Genomic DNA, 16,316 nt, shown 5'->3' on the forward strand with positions numbered 1-16,316 from the left:
TTTATTCCTAGGTATTTTATGATTCTTGGTGCACTTGTGAATGGGATCAGTTTCTTTATTTGTCTTTCTGTTGCTTCATTATTAGTGTATAAGAATGCAACTGATTTCTGTACATGGATTTTGTATCCTGCGACTTTGCTGAATTCACGTATCAGTTCTAGCAGACTTTTGATGGAGTCTATAGGGTTTTCCATGTATAATCTCATCTCATCTGCAAAAAGTGAAAGCTTGACTTCATCTTTGCCAATTTTGATGTCTTTGATTTCCTTTTGTTGTCTGATTGCTGATGCTAGCACTTCCAGCACTATGTTAACAGCAGTGAGAGTAGACATCCCTGTCGTGTTCCTGATCTCAGGGGGAAAGCTCTCAGGTTTTCCCCATTGAGGATGATATTAACTGTGGGCTTCTCATAAATGGCTTTTATGATGTTTAAGTATGTTCCTTATATCCCGACTTTCTTGAGGGTTTTTATTAAGAAAGATGCTGAATTTTGTCAAATGCTTTCTGCATCGATTGACAGATCATATGGTTCTTATCTTTTCTTTTATTAATGTGATGGATCACACTGATTAATTTGCAAATGTTGAACCAGCCCTGCAGCCCAGGAATGAATCCCACTTGATCATGGTGAATAATTCTTTTCATATGCTGTTGAATTCGATTTGCTAGTATCTTATTGAGAATTTTTGCATCCATATTCATCAGGGATATTGGCCTGTAGTTCTCTTTTTTTGCTCAGTCTCTGGTTTAGGAATCAAAGTAATGCTGGCTTCATAAAATGAGTCTGGAAGTTTTCCTTCCCTTTCTATTTTTTGGAATAGCTTGAGAAGGATAGGTATTATCTCTGCTTTAAATGGCTGGTAGAATTCCCCAGCGAAGCCATCTGGTCCTGGACTCTTATTTGTTGGGAGATTTTTGATAACTGATTCAATTTCTTCGCTGGTTATGGGTCTGTTCAAGTTTTCTATTTCTTCCTGTTTGACATTTGGAAGTGTGTGGGTGCTTAGGAATTTGTCCATTTCTTCCAGGGTGTCCAGTTTGTTGGCATATAATTTTTTATACTAGTCCCTGATAATTGCTTGTGTTTCTGAGGGATTGGTTGTAATAATTCCATTTTCATTCATGATTTTATCTATTTGGGTCATCTCCCTTTTCTTTTTGAGAAGCCTGGCTAGAGGTTTATCAATTTTATTTTTTCAAAAAAACCAACTCTTGGTTTCATTGATCTTCTCTCTACCATTTTTTTAGATTGTATATTGTTTATTTCTGCTCCGATCTTTATTATTTCTCTTCTTCTGCTGGGTTTGGGGTGTCTCTGCTGTTCTGCTTCTATTTCCTTTAGGTGTGCTGGTAGATTTTGTATTGGGGATTTTTCTTGTTTCTTGAGATAGGCCTGGATTGCAATGTATTTTCCTCTCAGGACTGCCTTCACTGCATCCCAAAGCATTTGGATTGTTGTATTTTCATTTTCATTTCTTTCCATATATTTCTTAATTTCTTCTCTAATTGCCTGGTTGACCCATCCAGTCTTTAGTATGGTGTTCTTTAACCTCCATGCTTTTGTAAGTTTTCCAGACTTTTTCCTGTGGTGGATTTCAAGTTTCATAGCATTGTGATCTGAAACTGTGCATAGTAAGATCTCAATTCTTTTATATTTATTAAGGGCTGTTTTGTGACACAGTATGTGATCTATCTTGGAGAATGTTCCATGTGCACTCAAGAAGAAGGTATATTCTGTTGCTTTGGGATGCAGAGTTCTAAATATATCTGTCAAGTCCATCTGAGTCAATGTATCATTCAGGGCCCTTGTTTCTTTATTGATCCTGTCTCTAGATGATCTTTCCATTGTTGTAAGTGGAGTATTAAAGTCCCCTGCAATTACCACATTCTTATCAGTAAGGTTGCTTATGTTTGTAATTCATTGTTTTATATATTTGGGGGTTCCCGAATTCAGCACATAGACATTTATAATTGTTAGCTCTTCCTGATGGATAGACCCTGTAATTATTATATAAAGCCCTTCTTCATCTCTTGTCACAGACTTTAATTTAAAGTCTAGTTTGTCTGATATAAGTATGGCTACTCCAGCTTTCTTTTGACTTCCAGTAGCATGACAGATAGTTCTCCATCCCCTCACTTTCAATCTGAAGGTGTCCTCAGGTCTAAAATGAGTGTCTTGTAGACAGCAAATAGGTGGGTCTTGTTTTTATCCATTCTGATACCCTATGTCTTTTGGTTGGAGCATTTAGTCCATTTACATTCAGTGTTATTATTGAAAGATATGGGTTTAGAGTCATCGTGTTATCTGTAGGTTTCATGCTTGTAGTGATGTCTCTGGTACTTTGTGGTCCTTGCAACATTTCACTCACAGAATTCCCCTTAGAATCTCTTGTAGGGCTGGTTTAGTGATGATGAATTCCTTCAGTTTTTGTTTGTTTGGGAAGACCTTTATCTCTCCTTCTATTCTGAAGGACAGACTTGCTGGATAAAGGATTCTCAACTGCATATTTTTTTTTCTGTTCATCACATTGAAGATTTCCTGCCATTCCTTTCTGGCCTGGCAAGTTTCAGTAGATAGGTCTGCCACTAGTCTTACAGGTCTCCCTTTATAAGTTAAAGCCTGTTTATCCCTAACTGCTTTCAGAATATTCTCTTTATCCTTGTATTTTGTCAGTTTCACTATGATATGTTGTGCAGAAGATTGATTCAAGTTACGTCTGAAGGGAGGTCTCTGTGCCTCTTGGATTTCAATGCTTTTTACCTTCCCCAGATCAAGGAAGTTCTCAGCTATGATTTTTTCCAATACACCTTCACCCCCTTTCTCTCTCTCCTCTTCTGGAATTCCTATTATATGGATAGAATTCCATTTCATTGCATCACTTAGTTCTCTAATTCTCCCCTCATACTTGTGGATTTTTTTTATCTCTCTTTTTCTCAGCTTCTTCTTTTTCCATAATTTTATCTTTTAATTCACCTATTCTCTCCTCTGCCTCTTCAATCTGTGCTATGGCCACCTCCATTTTATTTTGCACCTCATTTATAGCATTTTTTAACCCCTCATGACTATTTCTTAGTCCCTTGATCTCTGTAGCAATAGATTCTCTGCTGTCCTCTATGCTTTTTCAAGCCCAGCAATTAATTTTATGACTATTATTCTAAATTATTGTTCCGTTATATTGCTTAAATCATTTTTGATCAATTCATTAGCTGTTGCTACTTCCTGGAGTTTCTTTTGAGGAGAATTCTTCCATTTCATCATTTTGGGTAGTCCCTGGGGTGGCGCAGAACTGCAGGACACTTATCCTGTGCTGTCTGGAGTAACTTCTGTTGGTGGGCAGGGCCACAGTCAGACCTGATGTCTGTCCCCAGCCCACCGCTGGGGCCACAGTCAGACTGGTGTGTACCTTATCTTCCCCTCTCCCAGAGGCAGGACTCACTGTGGAGTGGTGTGACCCCTGTCTGGGCTACTTCCACACTGCCAGGCTTGTGGTGCTGCTTTGATGTGATCTGATGTATTAGCCGGGGTGGATCTGCAAGGTGCACAGGGGCAGGAGGGGCAGACTTAGCTCGCTTTGCCATTGGTGGTCCCCTGTGGGAGGGGCCCTGCAGCACCGGGAGGGAGGAAGGCAGACCCTTGGAGGGATGGAGCCACAGAGGCACAACATTGGGTGTTTGCCCAGTGCAAGCAAGTTAGGTGATGAGAACTGGTTCCCTTTGGATTTCAGCTGGGGGATGGGAGAGGGAGATGGCGCTGGCCAGCGCCTTTGTTCCCCGCCCAGCTGAGCTCTGTCTTCCCGGGCTCAACACCTCTCCCTCCCGGTGTCCTCTGGCCCTCCTGCTCTCCGAGCAGAACTGTTGACTTTTAACATTCCAGATGTTAAGTCCCCCTGGCTTTCAGAACTCATGCAGTCTGGCCCCTCCACTCTTGCAAGGGGCTCTGCCTTGCCCAGTGGGCTGCCCCTCCACCGCCCTGGCTCCCTCCCGCCAGTCCATGAAGCATGCACTGCCTCTCCGACCTTCATACCCTCTTCTGTGGGCCTCTTGTCTACACTTGGCTCTGGAGAGTCCGTTCTGCTGGTCTTCCGGTGGATTTCTGGGTTATTTACGCAGATGTGGGTGGAATCTAAGTGATCAGCAGGACAAGGTGAGCCCAGCATCCTCCTACACCACCATCTTTATGTTTATGCCCGTCAGAATTTTTTTTAGATGGCAAACTTATGAATCCATTAAGCACAGAACATGTTTGTCAACAGATCCAAATAGCCTTACTTTTTTGCAACGAGTCAAATGCACAGATCTACATCTAGTAATTAGTGCTTTAGCCTCTTATCTCACTCATTAGATATCCAATGAATTTAATCCCAATTTATTATGCAAGCAAAAACTTTAACATTTTAGGTTACCAAAAACATTGAAAGCTATCTTAACAATTATCCATGAAAGCTTGAGACAGACAAAGTTAACCATTACTTTAAGTCATCTTTTTGTTAACAAATTGGAACAAAGGAAACTTGGCTATAGTCTTTCCAGCAATTTCTTCTGTGACTTATTACTATTGTTTAGTTAAAACAACAAATAATTATTATGAAAAACTTAGAAAGTAGAAATAAGCAAAATGATAGATAGATAGATAGATAGATAGATAGTAAATAGATAGTAGATAAATGCATAGTAGATAAATAGATACATAGATAAATGCATCCAAAAGCCCCTGAAATGCCCCCTATCCACAACATTTCTCAGGATGAGGCAGTGAGCACAGTAGTCCTTATACTCTTCTGATTTAGGTTGTTATGATTCCCAAGTTTGTCTTCAACATTTCAGGAGCCCAGGTGACCCCATCACCTTATGAACAGGTACTCTGCCCAGCACCTGTATAAGTCCAGTACTTTGTTTTTATTTGCCCACTATCCTTGCTCTGCCCCTTTCCCCCAATAACAGAACACCCTTTTTGGGAAGAACAGCCCCTTTGAAACCTTAACCCAGGGTCCCCAGGGCCAGGCCATTACGGACTCCATATCCCTTCCCTCCATGTTTTGTACAAGGCTGCTCCAGGACCCATGTGGGACCAGACACATCCTTCTCTGGGATTCCACATATAGATAGTGCCAGAGACCAATCCATGCCTCTTGGTTCCAGTGGCTTGGTGCCACATTGCTGCCACGTGACACTCTTTGAAGCAGGAGAGAGTGAAGTGACCATTCAGGATGGAGATGACATAAGAGCATCCAAACCTTGTAAGGTGACCACAGCTTTGATCTCAGTGCCATCCTTTCCAGGCATGTCTATGTGTAGCTTTTAGTTTATTTCATTTATTTCTTTTCTCATTATAACATAGATCTTGTTTATTGTGAACAATATGGGCAAAATAGAAATAGACTATATATCCCAGTCCCACAGAGAAAATCATGGTGACTATTTTAGTCTTTCTCCTTCCAAACTTTTTCTTTGTGAATTTTTAAACAGTCTTGAGGTTTTACTAAATGCAGGTTTTGTCACTAAGCACTTCCATGCAGGTCAAAGCTAGCTTTCCAGCACATGGCCTGGGCTGTGGGCTGTGTCTGGAAGGACAGGAAATATGCGTCTTTGGCAGTAGGTTTTCTCCTCCTCTTGCGGGCTGGTCCCCACACCTCTGAACACACAGAGAAAGCTCCCCACAGGCCCGGGGCGGCACTCAAGGACTCCAGTGGTGTTTGGGTCACCCAAGGACAACAGAAGGGATTCCCTTCTTCAAGTGACAACAGTGTGAAAACCATCTGGGCTCCTCCTGCTTCCCCCTACCATCCCCAACTTGAGTACTAATGCCCCCCAAATGATCCGGGTGTTTCCACATGGGAGTTTATGTTAACTGACTTTCTGGACTTCAGTTTGGTTTGCCCCGCCATGTGGGGTTTTGGTGACTGAAGAAAAAACAGAGAAAAAGGATTCCTTTTGTATTAAAGACCAACAATCAAATGCAACAAGCAATAGTTTATTTATATTTTTAAAAAAAGAAAAGAAAAAAAGAGAACAGGAGAGAAAAACTGACATCTTTTTACTACATTGTATAGATTAAGTAAAAATACCTGTATTCATATATATGTATATACATAATGCATATATATATATATACACACACACACACACACACACATATACACACATGTAATGTAACATTAAAATTACATGCTTCTCAGGACAGAAGAATTAGGACGTGTTCCCTCACTTCAACTTAAAACTCCATCACAACTTAAAATCACTGCAGGAAATCTTGCTTCCTCGCATTCTTTGTCGGACTTCACAGACAGGAAGTCATCGAACCAGGATCTACATGTGAAAACCATCTGCTCCGCGCAAATGACAGCGGACTGCCACCGAGGAGGAGTCAGGGGTCTGCTGAGTCCTCCCGCAGACCTTCCTTCCTGCAGCTGTGTCACCTTCTACCTGAGATGAGCGGGCATGATCAGCGGACACTCTGAGGGTTCCGCGTGGACGCGCACGTTGACGTTTACACAAGAGCAGCAAGGACGTGTCTTACCATGAAAACAACACTGTGTGTGAAATCACTCTAGAAGAGGATTCCTTCCTCCCCTTTCCGTGTGAAATGAAACACAAAAATTTCTGGAAAAAACACAACTCAGGGGGGAGCACCTCAGGCGGTGATCAACAGACAGCAGGGGACAGAGAGGGAGCGTTCCCTGGATGGTCTCAGACACAGCCTCTTCTGCAAAGGCCTCACATGTTGTCTGTTTGTCAGTCAGACAGTGGGATTCCACACATGGGAGTCTGTCCTACAAATATCAAAGGGATAAGACGAGGACATGGTCTGACATGGAAAAGACTATAAGAAACACATTTGGGATAAATATGTACTTTTTTATAAGAAGTACAATCAATATAGTAATTAAGAAAATTTCACTGAAAAGTTAAGAATTCTAGTAAAATTATCAGTAAGAAGCAAGGTTCTGGAGGATGAGAGATGATCTAGGACACAGAGAGGAGGGACACTGGCTTCTCAAGTGGCCAAAGGACAGGCTGTGGTCTGCTCTGTAAATAGACGTTTCACACACAAGTCATTGTGTGATAGGGAGGGAGGTAGTGGCAGAGAAATAGGTGAAGCAGGAGAGAGGGTGGCGACGTTCAGGATGTTGGCACAGGGAGGGATGTACCTGGAACCTCCCAGTGACCATCCAGACACATGGGACCCCCCCCCAACATGGCCACTTCCCATTAATATGGTGACACCCAACCACTGGTCTTTGGGGTGACTATACACAATCACTTATGTTGTAGGAATTCAGGCTTCCTTTCCCTAATTTTCCTGTCGGTGTTTATTGGGCCAGAAATTCAGCAGTCAGAGTCATTTGGGAAGATTCAAGGGCTCTTGTGGGGCCTCCTCTAGGAGCACATGCACTCCTGGGGACAGGACTCTCTAAGTCTGGCAGCTGAGACCGTGGTGTGAAGGGATCCGGAACACAAGCTTGGGTCCTCCGAGCATGGGGAGCGCTGGGAGCCAGACCTGGGGCAAGGAGGGGGCTGGGGAGGAGCCAGGATAGGGCTTTTGGGGTGCTGAGGACACACTTCTCTACCTATGCCGCACGCCAGCTCAGCTTGGGGAGCTCAGAGAATACTCAGCGCTTAGGATAGCCAAGTGCCCATGGACATGGATTTTAATTCCACTTCACTGGGCCAGTGGTTCTCCTAGTGGGGTTCCCAGACCAGCAACAGCATCATCTGGGAACCCCCCTGACCTGCTGCATCAGCAGCTCTGGGGGCAGGGCTGCAATCTGTGTCTTCACAAGTCCCGCAGAAGATTCACGTGCACACTGGGATGACAGCCACTGCTCTAGGTAACACACACTGATGGCCTATTTTTCATGGGGTTCAGGGTAATAACAGAGTCTACATGAAGATGTTCCCGGTTGCCGTTTTCTGAGCGCCTCCCAGTGCCACTCTACCAGGTGCTTGAATCAGCTCATACGGTCCTCACCTGAGTCTCAAAGAAATTGCTTTATTCCTGCTCTAAACTGTGTCTCAACAAGGCAGGGGCTGGTGTTCAAGTGACATGGGCCCAACTGGGGGCACTGGGAGCACTAAGGTTTGGGGTGTGACACAGAAAACACAGTGTTTGCTGAAGAAAGTAATCTTCCTTGGTAACTTTTAAAGTTTCAGCCTTTTGGAAACGATTGACAGCAAAGAACACACTTGAAATTTTGCTGATGGAAAAATTGCTTTGTGCCTGGATCAGCATCAGCCTTGAGTGTAGATGTATTCAAGAATAACTCTTCCTGGGCACCTGGGAGGCTCAGTCAGTTAAGCAACCAACTATAGATTTCAGCCCAGGTCATGATCTCACGGTGGTAGCATCAAGCCCCACCTCAGGCTTTACACGGGGCTTGGAGCCTGAGTGAGATTCTCTCTCTGCCCTTCCCCTACTTACACGGCAACTCTCTCACATGCACCCGCACATACTCTCTCTGAAAGAAAGAAAGAAAGAAAGAAAGAAAGAAAGAAAGAAAGAAAAAGAAAGAAGAAAGAAACACATTTGCACACTAGGATTTGTCAAACAGCTAATGGGATTGTATTTTATAAATTTTCTCATCCAAGTGGATGTTTGGCTCTGCCTAGAAAATGTATTGATTTACTCAGCAGTCATTTATTAAGCACCTACTGTGTGCCTGGGGCTTTGCTAGGTGCCCAGGACAGCAGGGTGTCTGGTTTCACTAGGGGTATTGACCAGCCATGCTTCACTGGGTCATCCCAAGGTCACTTTGTGTGGCTCTTCCTCTGTCCTTCGTGGGGCTGTGACACATGCAGCGGGAGAGGCCCCCTGGGGGGGGGTGATTTACAGTCCGGGCAAAGGGACTCTGGGCGCGCTCCCCGGTGCGGTGGGCGGGCTACTGTACCGTTCAGATAGGCGTTCTGGATGTCGATGGCCTTGGTGGACTGGTCATCGGCCGCGCAGTGCGGGTGTTGGGGCGGGGCCACCACCACCTCTAGGGTCCCCCTGGTGAGACCGGGCTCGAACATCATGCTGCGGCTCCTGACGCTCACGTGCTCGCAGCCCGGGTACAGGTTGCTGATGCTCACGGAGCCTGCAGGAGGAGAGGAGGCAGTGAGACCCCGCCCAGGGCGGCGTGTGTGTGTGCGCCCCTCCCACCTCGCCATGCCTTGCCCCTTCCTAGGACACTCTCTCGTCCCCACCCCCTATTGGGCTGTGTGGACCCCTCCCGTGTGCTATGCGGCAGCGGTTCAGGGATGTTGCCTGGATTCTTTCTGGCTGCTGCACCTCCCACATCCCCTTCCTGAGCTGCTCTAGGCCCCAGAGACGGACCCCATGGGCTGCATCTCTGGGGTCCCCCGGCCACTTGGCTTCTGGTTGGGGTCAACCAACGGAAGGCCCTGAACAGGCTGCAGGGAGAGAAGGCCCAGGCGTCTCTCCCCCCCACCCACCCCATCACTCCCAGCTGCTTCTCTGATTCCAGTTGTGTGTCTGTGACCCTAGACACCCGAGCGGCTTCACCCCTGGGGTCCAGCTTTCCCAGGAACACGATTTCTTCCTCTTGTCTTTACAGCCCGAAGGGAGGTAACGGCTTCCTTCTGTTCCAGGCCTTGGATGCTTCACCGTCTCTAGAATGATCCCCTGACTTTTGTCCAGGACACTGTCCTTCCATTAATGTCCCCACCTTGCCGCTGACGGATGCAGATGAAGTGGTACCACTTGGTGTTACATTGAGTGCAAATTGATTCTGCGCAGTAGCAGGCTAGGCTTGTCCAAGGAGAGCAGAGGGGATTTGGTAAAAGGCAGGCATTCCTACACCTCAGTGAGTTCTTCTTAGGGCAGAGTTTGTATACAGTATTATAAAAATAGTAATTTCACAGAGAGACATGGAAATCAGAGGGAAAACATTAATTTTTGCTAACTGCTGACCCCTAGTGGTGAAAAGTGACAGGCCTGATGAAGAAGCCACCTTTGCACCCTGGACAGAAGACACTTGCTCTCATGTGCTCCTCTCTGGGGACAGCGGCAGCAGACCCTGCAGGGCTCCTCCTGGACACTCGCTCCCCCTCTGCTCTGGGTATCTCCTTCCTCCTGCTGCCCCACACGCGACAGCTGTGATGCTCTGCTGACCACAGAACAAGTATGTGTGTGGCAGTCAGATAGGCAGTCTGGGGAGGAAACCCGGACCCTGAGCACCTGCAGACAGAGGCCGCCAGGATCCAAACATGCCACCTGGACCTGCATCCTGGCTGCTGGAGCAGCCCTTATCCTCCAACATTTTCAGGAGATGACAGTGCAAAGGCCAGGGGTCTGGGGCAAACCAACTGCCTGCTCTCTGAGTGACATAAACGTGCCCATGTGGGCATCTCTCCTGGGAAAAGATAAAGACCATTCCAGCAAGGGTCATGGGTGTCCAGGGCTGTGGCCTGGGGTGGGGGGAGGGAACATGGCCCCGCAGACACTTGGAGAGACACCATGTGGTGAAAATGCTGTGTGTCTGGAACCGGACCTCCTTCCCTGGAGGCCTCAGCTGCCCCCCGTACCCTGTCCCCATCCATGAACAGTCTCCCCTGGGAGGCCCTCATGGCACCTCAGATTTGTGGCATGGTCTGCTTTTCTGAGGACTCCCTTAATACTGTTTCATGAGGGTCAAGAAGTGACTGGTGAGCCAGCAGCTCAAGGACTGGGGGGGTCCAGGCTCCACGTGCTGTGCCTCCAGCTGGGCCCCCTCAGCCCAGGGCATGCTTGCCCCTCACGGGCAGGAGGAGACCCGCTATAGAGCCTGCAGACACAGCTCCTGGCTCTTCCGCGGCCTCAGGCAGGTCTCATTTAACTGCTGATGCGTCTTGTCACTTCCAGGGACTGTTTGGAAGGAGACCCTCCCCACCCAGCAGAGCCCACCAGCCACCCAGGCGTTAAGTAACACCATCCCCTGTGGGGTTTCCTCCCTCCAGCCTTGCCTGGGCCTCCAGGAGACCGCCTGGCTCTGGTCCTCAGGTCTGGGGATCAATTCCATCTCTGAGATAGACTAGGGGTGACCCTAGCCCAGGGTCACACACTCCAATGCATCCCCGAAATGTCATTTCTGTCACAGGACACAATTTCACACATGGGGGTGGGGGAAGCCTGCTTCTGAGCTCTCTCTCCTGGTCGATCAGACTCGGGGAGAGGTGGTGAAATGCAGAGACTGAGCCCCTCTGTCTGGGGCACCACCTCCCTGCTCCCCGCTAAGCAGCCTCGGGCAGGAATGTGAATCCAGTGTGGCCAGAGCTTGTCCACAAGAGGCCCAAATACCCAACTTGTCCAGTGACATCTCTTCAAGTGTGAATGTTGGCAGCAAATCCAGTTTTCCTCCTCCCTCCCTCACCCATGTACACAGCACTGCCAGACCCTGGGTTTCAGCCTCTGCCTTCGTCACAGGCACATTATGTCTCTGAGCCCCGGGTTACTTCTCACCGAAGGGGGTTTATCACACAAGCTCACCAAGTCGGGAGAATCCGGTGAGATGACACATGTGTGGCACCTGAACCAGGTCAGCAGCCTCCCCAGGAGACCCGCTGCATCTCTGTGCTGATTGCAGCTGGGGTGGCTCCTGGGTCCAAAGGGCACATCCTCCTGACAGAACCTTCTGTCACCAGGCCCCAAGTCCCAAGTCTCCCTAAGCAGTGGCTGAAGGATGCTGCCACACACAGTGACACTTGTGGATAATCCCGCCACCCTGGGCCACATTTTATTAAGACGCCACTTCCTCTAGACGTGGAAGATGAATGGAGACATTACTTCTGTGGGGTAAGGGTTGAGCAGAAAATAGAATGAATCCCTTCCATGTAACCCACATATCACTTGACATGTGGCTGGTTCAGTGTAGCTCCTGGGCTCCTGGGGCATAATCTTCATACCCAATGAGGACTTGTAAAAATTCCAGAACACAGATCTGAATAGATCTCTCTCTGTCTCGTTCTCTCATTCTCTGTCTCTCTCTCCCCTCTCCAAATGTCTCCCTGTCTGTCTCTGTCTGTCTCTGTCTTCCTTTCTCTCATTCTATCTCACACACACACACACACACACACACACACACACCATCTCATTCTACCACTTTCCCTCCCTTAGTGCTTGAGACTGGAGTGACCCTGACCCACAGCAGAAGAGAGCTGACTCCCTCCAGCGGTGACACCAAAAACTGCCTGCAAAACCGAACTTGCTGAACCTAATCATCACATGGGGAAAACAACTGGCTTCAGAGAAGCTGTAACCTATCTTACATGCCCAAATTGATCAAAATCACAGTGGAAAATGGAAAATATGTGCATGAGAATGCCCTTACTCAGACAGAGTTAAGACTCTTCAATAAGCCCTGGCTCGGGAGCCAGACACATCATGAAACGCCAGCTGTGTGACGTCAGGCAGCCGACTGGACCCCTACGGCTTCAGTAAAAGGGTGATGAAGATACCCCTTAAGGCTGTAGTGTGGTTTAAATTAGGTGTCACACGTACCATATGGTCCCGGGCTCCTGGCACACAGCTAGTGCTCAGTACGTATTTGAGATATGTGTTAGCAATATTATAATCATTCTACTTGTAAATTCATGTTGGTTCATACTTCTTCCCCAAGCTTCCATTGTACTCTCGTATTCAGAGAAATTTTGAAATGAGCATGTTAATCTCTGTCAACTATCCCCCCACATCCCAACACAACCAATTTGGATGTATAAGTACAGCAGAAGGTTCTGAAGTCTCTCCCTGACTCCAGGTGGGTGGCGCGTTTTCTCTTGTCACCGCTGGGTGGCAGCACAGGGACTGGTGGGGCCCAGAGCAGTGTCCCAGGGAAGGCAGCTGCCATCACCAGACAGGCGTGATCTCCAAGGCTGACTGTGGTTCTGACGCAGAGAGGGCCTGAGGAAGACAGTGAGTTTGCCCCCCCTCCCCCCGCCCCACAGCTCTGAAGGTGGGAGAACACCGATTTCTTTGGAGGGAGCTCACAAGTCCCCTCTGTGGTCTCTACCTACCAGGAGCCCCAAGACCACCTGTGCCCTGGTGGCCACAAAGCCCTGCCTTTTCAGACCTTCCTGCAGTAAACCCAGAGAGTGAGGAGCTGGGACTATGGTGCTTCCTAAATTCTGGCTCCTGCTTGGGAATATCCTCTTGTATGTCCCCCCTGCCCTCCCCAGGCAGGTAGTTGTGGTTAATGCAGAGGTGAGGCCTGGGGTGTCCATGGCTGTGGGCCTCTAGCAGATGAGGCTGCCTGTCTTATGAAGAGGAGGGGAAAGCAGCAGGGAATCCAAGGATCAAAATTCTAAACCAGTCTTGCCTTCCAGGTGGTCAGAAGGTGTATTTGTGTAAGTGGGAGGCAGGACATGTGCTATTTTCCTGTTTGTTCACTCTAACCTTATACTTTAAATATTTACCCAGGGACGGGTGCCTCCATCTGTACTCCTGCCCACGGCTCACAAAGTAAGTGAGCCTGGAAAACCCCATCCGAGTGCCATCATATCTCACCTGGCCACCAATATCACCTTCTACCTGGTCTCTCTGGCTGGGCAGCCTGGGGTGGGAAGGGGCTTCCTAAAACCAGAGTCAGATCTTGCTCCCACCTGCAGGACACCCATGGACCAAATCCAGTCTCCTGACCTGGCCAAGCAGCCAAGTCTGTGATCAGATCCCTCAGGCACCATTCTCCCCCAAACCACCATGCTCAAGCCCTGGTGCCAGGCCCCATCAACCCTCCTTTTGATCTGTTTCCTGGGAAACCTAACTCTCTACTGCCCCAGGCCCTTTGCACTCACTATTCCCTCTGCCTTCCACCAGCTGCCACTGTTTGAATCCCTGCACTTACAGCAGGTGCAGCAAACCTTTTGTAAAGTGACCGGTGGTCTCTATTGTGACTGCCACGTATACCACACCACGCATAGACAGTAGGAAGTCAAGGGGTGATTATGTTCCAATAAAAGTTTATTCACAAAAAAAGGTGGTGGGCTAGCTTTAGCTCCTAATCCATTGTTTGCCAACCCCTGACTTACCCCATCTGGCATTTTTCTTATTTGTTTATAAGCAATCTTGCCTCTTTTGTTCACTGTGGTCTCTCCTGTGCCTAGAACAGGTCTTGGCATATCTAGACACTGTGAATATCTTTTGAGTGAATATTGTTTGGTAATTGCATTGCTCTTAGAAGCCGTGGTGAATCCTGGTTACTAGTTTCTTTTCTTTCTGTACCTTTTAGGAATTTAGCTCCACTTTCTCATCAGCAAAGATGACTGAACGTCAACAGATTGGCAAGAAAGACAATCAGTATCTGGGAAAGGCAGATAAGAGCGTGGGGAGGGCTCATCGCTTTCCACAAGTGGTGGGATGCAGTTAGACTCTGCCCTAAAGGAGCAGCAAGTCTAATTATGCAAATGCAGCTTATTTGTGCTGAATTTTAATTTGGGGAAACTCCCAACTGTATCTCACTTTCCAAAATATTCCTGGGCACCTTTCTTTACTATCTTCATCTTCAGATTAGGAAAAGTAACTACTTTTAATATCAGTTTATGGAATATTTAATTAGAGGGACAATCACACAAAATAAAAATTAGCCAAATCCTCATCCTCCTCCCTCAAACTAAGATGCTAAAATCAGATCGGAAGGACACGTGCAGTGATAGTAAAACTAGATGCACACGTGACATCTACCTGTACCTCCTCCCCAACATCCTAATAAGCACCCCTCGTCTTCCTGGGAGGCAGAATTGGTCTGACTAAGCAACAGCACACTTCTGGGCAGGTCTGGGCAGCTGCACTCGCCTGTTCACGGTGGGGGGGCGGGGGGCGGTTGGGAGGGGGGCCACAGGGCGGAGTCGGAGGGGCCGCTCCTTTTGTAAGAAGGTGGTTCCCACAACCCAAGGTGTGGCTGTGGGGCTCCTGAGCCCCCAGAGCAGGGGTGGGCTGCTTCGCCAGCTTGCTGGGGGCGAACAAGCCTTGATTTGCAGCACCGGCTGCTTCCTGGGATGTAAATACTGCCACCACGGCTGATTCCAAGCCCCCAGTGTGAGGGTACTGAACACGCAGGTGGGAAGAGACGCATGTGGTGGGCTCTGCGGGGGGCACCAGAGGCTCCCGCACACGGCTGCCCCCCAATCACTTCGTGGTGAACTGGGTCACAGCACACCTCGCCCAGCTCAGGCCTGTCCCGGCTTCTTCCTTCCCCCACAAGCTCTGGCCTGGCCACCCCCACCCCCACCCCGCCCAGATGCACTGGCTGCAAGGTCTCATCTCTCCAGGATCAGCCCCCCTGAGCTGTCTCAGGACCCAAGTAGCCTCTCTCTGTGCTCTGGCCAGTCCTCTGCTGCCCCCTGCAGGTCAACAAGATGACTTGGGTTGTATTTCTGGAACAGGAAGCCCATGGCTTCTTCAACAATGTTTTTAAAAGATACATTCCTGACTCTTCTACGTGATTAGAGGCGAACACAAGGGGGTGTTTCTGTTGCTAATTTGGCCCACTGGGAAACCTATGGAATGGTCAGGCAATTTAAGGCCACCCCCCCCCCCCCACACACACCCGCTGTGCAGATACAAACTTCTCCCTATGAATATGTTTAGGATCCAGGGAAGGGGGTCTTACAGAGGGTAAGGAAATGTGTAAAATCAGTTTTTGAGTTCAATGAATGGGGGGGAGACTATAACTGGAGCTGCTTGGGGTCCTCATGTCTTACAAGGACAGGAAGTCCCACTCACCCCAAAATGCCCACTGCACCCTGGTGAGAAAGACTGGGAACATAAAGAAGAAATGACATGGAAAGGAAATTGGTGACACGATGCTCCTATGTACAGATTGCCCTCTTCCTTTCCCTTATCCGCGGATCCTGGTGTGATCACTCTCCTCCAGGGACCCGACTTATAAGTGCAAATACATCTACTGTCTTGGCTTCTCTGTAGGTATCACCTGCTCCTCCTGACAACCTACCACAAGTCCTTGCTGACATATTCTCCAGGGTCGCTCCTGTGACGCCTCAACCACTTTCAAGAACCAGATTCCAGGACCGGGTGTCCCCAACTCCAGGCAGTTACTTATTTGAGAATATATTTATTTTATTAAAAAAAATTTTTAATGTTTGTATTTATTTTTGAGACAGAGAAAGATAGAGCATGAGCAGGGGAGGGGCAGAGAGAGAGGGAGACACAGAATCCGAAGCAGGCTCCAGGCCCTGAGCTGTCAGCACAGAGCCTGAAGCAGGGCTCGAACTCACGGACCGTGAGATCATGACCTGAGCTGAAGTCAGACGCTTAACCGACTGAGCCACCCAGGCACCCTTTGGATGTATTTATTTTAAAAAACACGAATGTGGTTAGAAATACATGG

The sequence above is a fragment of the Panthera tigris genome, chromosome D4, assembly GCF_018350195.1.
Source record: "Panthera tigris isolate Pti1 chromosome D4, P.tigris_Pti1_mat1.1, whole genome shotgun sequence".
In the NCBI taxonomy this organism is placed as follows: domain Eukaryota; kingdom Metazoa; phylum Chordata; class Mammalia; order Carnivora; family Felidae; genus Panthera; species Panthera tigris.